Here is a 5,268-nt window from a genome sequence, read left to right as displayed (position 1 = left end):
TCTCCATCTCTGGTGCTGCTGCTTTTCTGGATAAGGTCCCACATTCCATCCGTGCACTCCTCTCTTGATGGTCCTAGGGTCCTCCGTTCCTGGACTAGTCATGGGGTTTTTAATGACAGATTTTTCAGAAGTAGAACATTAGACCTTCCTTCCAAGGCACTTTTCTGAGTGGTCTCAAAATACAACCTTCTGATTAGCAGTTGAGAAGGTACATTAACCATTTGTACCACCCAGGAATTCCTATGCCAACAACTGTAGAGCTGTTGTTAGGTGCCCTTGAGTTAATTCTGACCCGTAGACACCTACGCACAACAGAATGAAACACTTCTGATTTTGCATCCTCTTCACAATGGTTCTTATACATGAGTCCATTGTTGCAACCACTGTGTCAGTCCATCTCATTGAAGGTCTTCTTTGTTGCAGACTCTCTATCTACTTAAATCTCGGAGTAAGATTTCTTCAATATGTCCCAAATGGAACGCTGAGATGCCATGTTAGCCTTTCTCTAAAATAATTTCCACTAAACTGCTTCCCTTCCATCATACCAATCTCTCCACGTGCAAACGTCCCAATTCCCTCCTAGTCTAGGAGCCATTGAATGAAGAACTGAACTCATCACCTCCGGTGGGTTTTTTCTCTTTAGGTAGCTGCATTCGTATGATTTTCCTACAAATAATACAATTTATTCATTAACCAAACAGGACTTGTCTGAGAACTCAAACTCCAATACAAATGAAATTCATTCCCTAGATTTAGAAAGGAGACCTGGTGTGACGCTATAGAATAAGCACACAACTGCAAGGTTGGCTTGAACTGTAAAATCAGTCAAACTCACTAGCCACTCCTTGGAAACCCTTTACAGGGTTACTATGAGTTGGAACTGACTCAACGACACTTAGCAACAACAACAAGATTTAGAAAAATACTAATGGATCTTTGATTAATTCTGGGTTCCCTGAAGGAAAAAAGAAACAATGGCAAATATAAGACTTGGCTGGATAGTCATGCTAATGTCGCTATATGTGACATTTGATATCTGAGCTCTTGTGATTATGTCATAGTAATGTTTCTCTGACCTTGATAAAATCCCCAGTGAGTGGAAATGGTATGTCTCAGCACTTATATTTCTTTCGTTAAACTGCATTCATTCAAGTATTCTTTAGATATGAGGCCTTGATTAGAAAGGCTTTTAAAACTTTGAGTAGAAAGCCTTGTTTGGGAGCAGAAAACCTCATCTTTTTCCTACGAACACCTTACAGTTTAGAACTGCTGACCCTGATCTGAATTCTGTGTTTATCAATGTGGCATACATCACTGATCTCCCAGGGCCATCACACGTAAACTCAGGAATTGCTATGCTATTAAGTGTCATCAAGTGGGTTCTGACTGATAATGACCCTGTATAGGGTTTCCAAGGAGCAGCTGGTGGGTTTGAACTGCAGATTTTGTGGTTTGCAGTCCTGTGCTGACCCTACCGCACCACACTAGATGTCTACAGGAGTTGTTGTTGTAAAGTACCGTAGAGTCAGTTCCGACTCATAGTGACCCTGTACAGGATTTCCAAGGCTATAAATCTTTACAGGAGCGGAACACCTCATCTTTCTTCCTGCGGAACAACTGGTAGTTTCAAACTGCCGACCTTGAGGTTAGCAGCCTGATTCATAACCACTACAGAGTTGTTATGTTATGTGCCGTCGAGTTGGTTCTGATCCATAGCAACCCTGTACAGGGTTTCCTAAGGCTGTAAATCTTTACTGGAGCAGAAAGCCTCATCTTTCTCCCACAGAGCAGCTGGTAGTTTCAAACTGCTGACCTTAAGGTTCGCAGCCTGATTTGTAACCACTACGCTACCAGAGTTGTTATAGATAATGTTAATGCTGGAATCCAAACTCCTCTAAGGTTAATGTACTGTTGAAAAATGCAAAATCAGAACAAATATCAGAAAAACTATGTGTAGTCTTAGATTCCTTTCATTAACAAGATGATGAAGTTTTCATTCTAAAAATACTGAACACAACTATTTGCCATGTATTTAGGGAATTTTAGAGCACTTAATAATATAGCACTCCCAGTGTTTAGTGGTACTGTGGGTTAATGCTCTAGACTGCAAAGTCTGTTTGAACTGCAAGGTCGGTGGTTCAAGCTCACCAGCTGCTCCTTGGAAACCCTATAGAAGGTCTTTATGGGTCGGAACTGACTCGTCAGCACTTGACAACAGCAACAACAGTCTCCTCCAGAGTTCTGAATTAAATGAGAAACAGACAGTAAGACAAGAGACAAAAGTTTACCTTTCTTACTGGTGAAACTAATGTTGGAGAGTGTGGCTTGTTCAGTCAGACAGGTATCCCCCTAATCTTGAATATTGTTGTTGTTAAGTGCTGTCAAGTCTGGTCTGACACATAGTGACTCAATATAGGGTTTCCTAGGAGCTGTTGATAGATTTGAGCAGCCAGTTTTATGGTTAGCAATCTACTGTTTATTTTATGATGCCACACCAGTACCCCAAACACTATACCATTAGATTTGGACAAAGATTTCCCTGTGACAAGTAGTACTGGACCACCTCAGTGCTTACTCATATGAACATGGCCTTCTCTCCTATACTCACTGCATGGCTACCTCCCTTGCAGATCTGTCAGCAGAAAGTTGTACTTCCCCACATATTTCAGGGTCGAGATGTGACTTAGATGATCTGTCCTCTATGCCCCCTGGTTCCTTCCTAAAAAAAACCCAAAAATTTTAATATCTTTAAAGTCCCTGGCTTTGCTAACTTACCCAGCATCATCCTTTCTGTCTTCTTTCAAGGTCAGTGGGTGTCATTCACCATCTTATTCATGAAGTTCTTTAGCACCAGATTTGTTGTATTCATCTCCATTATTGTTATGACCTTGGTACCCATGTGAGTGACATAATGACTCATTGTTTTGTTTTCTCACTTCCTGACCTCTTTACTTACAAGGTGTTTTTTTTTCTCTATCCAACCTTGACTCCTCACTCCCATCATTTATAGCCTACATCAACAATAACTCTACCATCTCCAATTGTTTGCTTCATGTTATCCTATTTACAGATAACTTCCGTTTCTCTTTCCATCTTATCCTAGGATACCTAGCCCCCAAACCACTCTTCTGAAGTCCCTGGGTGGTGCAAATGGTTAAACACTAAGATACTAACCAATAGGTTAGAAATGCAACTCCTCCCAGAAGAAAGACCTGATCTACTTCCAAAAGTTAGCCACTGAAAACCTTACTGAACACGGTTCTACTCTGACATGTAGTAGAGTACTGACTTGGAGTGGCCATGAGTTGGAACTGACTCAATGGCAACTGGTTTAGTTTTGGAACTTCTCTTTTATTTAATGGAGAAGTCTAATCCACAGACCCTGGCCCACTTTTTCTTCTTTTTTGCCTTTCACTGCAGCACTTTTATTTCTCCTTACACAAGGCTGTGTTACTGGGGCCTAACGTTCACACATGACAGTAGAAAAAACACAATTTGTTGTCATCTCAAGAGTTGAGAATTGTGTACAAAAACCTTACATAAATTAAAAGAATGAATGAGTTTACAGGTTTAAATGCAAACCATCTTCTAACTCAAGGCAAGTAACAACCTGCGGGGTTCCAGAGGGAGAACATCAGCCAAGAAAGGAAACTGGTCCCAAGGCTCAGATTTTTCCAATCCTGACAGGCAGGCAAGACAGATATGACAACCACTCTACGCTGCTTATCAACCCTGCAAGTGTGATCCTGGCGCCATCAGCTCTTTGCATTAATACCCTACACAGACTCGTCACAACTACGGACTTCTCCCCACCATGTCATCCCTTCACCTTGGCTACCGAGTGACCTATTCACAGGCTCTAGGGGCTTAAATCAAAGATATGTACAGGGTATTAAACATAGACCAAGGGAACAGGTAACTTGAATACAATGTCAAGGTCAGCAACAAGTCCTACGATCCAGTGCTGCTGATAACGAGATACAGGCTTCAAGGACAATTTCTTTTCAAAGACCTCTTCAGTTTCATGGGCTAACATGAGATGTGTGGGTTTGTTCTCAGGAATGAGCTCATGCATCAGGTAGTGGCACCTGCTGGCAGTCCATCTAGAAACATTTGCAGTGGACGATGAAGGGGCCCGAATTGTTGTACTTCTGCTTGCTGATCACTTCTACTGGAAGGTGGACAGTGAGGCCAGGATCGAGCCACCGATCCAGACAGAGTACTTGCGTTCGGGAGGAGCAATGATCTTGATCTTCATGGTGCTGGGCACCAGCGCTGTGATCTCCTTCTACATCCAGTAGACGATGCCTGTGTACATGGTGGTCCCACCTGACAGCACGGTGTTGGCATACAGGTCCTTCCAGATGTCCACGACGCACTTCATGATGGAGTTGAAGGTGGATGCCGCAGGACTCCATACATAGGAAGGAGGGCTGGAAGAGCGCCTCGGGACACAGGAAGCATTTGTTGCTGATGGTGATCACCTGGCCATCAGTCAGCTCCGGGTGCTTCTCCAGGGAGGACAAGGATGTGGTGGTGGCCATCTCCTGCTGGAAATCCAGCTGGCCCCACTTCTTAATGTTCCCCCACTACTTGTATTAGGTTCACTCCCTACTGAACAGAAGAAACTCTCCTTTGCAAACACCATCTGCTCCATCACGAGAATCATTCTATTGCAAACACACTCAACTATCTTCCTCTTTCACATTCTCATATTCTCCCGTCAAATCTTAACTCTGGGAAACCCAACTGCTTGCTTTCTCTGCATATGCTCCTGGGAAATGGCAGTTAATGGAGAAAATCACACTGCCTACTGACTGACTGGATGCCTGATGTGACACTGTAGGCTATGAAGCACAAGGTCGGCAGTTCAAACCCAGCAGCAGCTCCTCAGAAACCCTATACAGGGTCGCTGTGAACTGGAAACTTCTTGATGGCACTGAACAATAACACTGACTGGATATCTCTTTAGATTCATGACTACTCACCCCACATGGGCACTCACATGTGGTCTAGCAAGGTGTCTGTTATTTAAGGTGAGAAAGAGAAGTCCCCAAAATTCACATGGTATGCATTAAAGAATGGGCTTTGCTGAGGGAAATTACAGGCCAGCAGTAGAAGCCCCCTGACCTTCCTGAATGTCAAAAAGAGGCCTGGAGGGGACAGGTGCTGGTGAACCCACAGGGGTTTTGTGCATCAATAGAGAGATTCAACCTTCCTACTACTCTTCCTCCTTAAAGGCAAGCATAAGGGCAACCTTGTTACTGG

At 43.3% G+C, this 5,268-nt stretch overlaps 1 pseudogene; it reads right to left on the bottom strand.

Moving 5' to 3' along the window:
• Window positions 1–4,103: 4,103 nt before the first annotated feature.
• On the bottom strand, window positions 4,104–4,657 carry LOC102828151 (annotated as a pseudogene).
• Between the last annotated feature and the right edge of the window lie 611 nt (window positions 4,658–5,268).

This window comes from Chrysochloris asiatica, unplaced genomic scaffold (genome assembly GCF_000296735.1).
Source record: "Chrysochloris asiatica unplaced genomic scaffold, ChrAsi1.0 scaffold00576, whole genome shotgun sequence".
In the NCBI taxonomy this organism is placed as follows: Eukaryota; Metazoa; Chordata; class Mammalia; order Afrosoricida; family Chrysochloridae; genus Chrysochloris; species Chrysochloris asiatica.
This window is presented reverse-complemented; position numbering and strand designations above follow the sequence as displayed.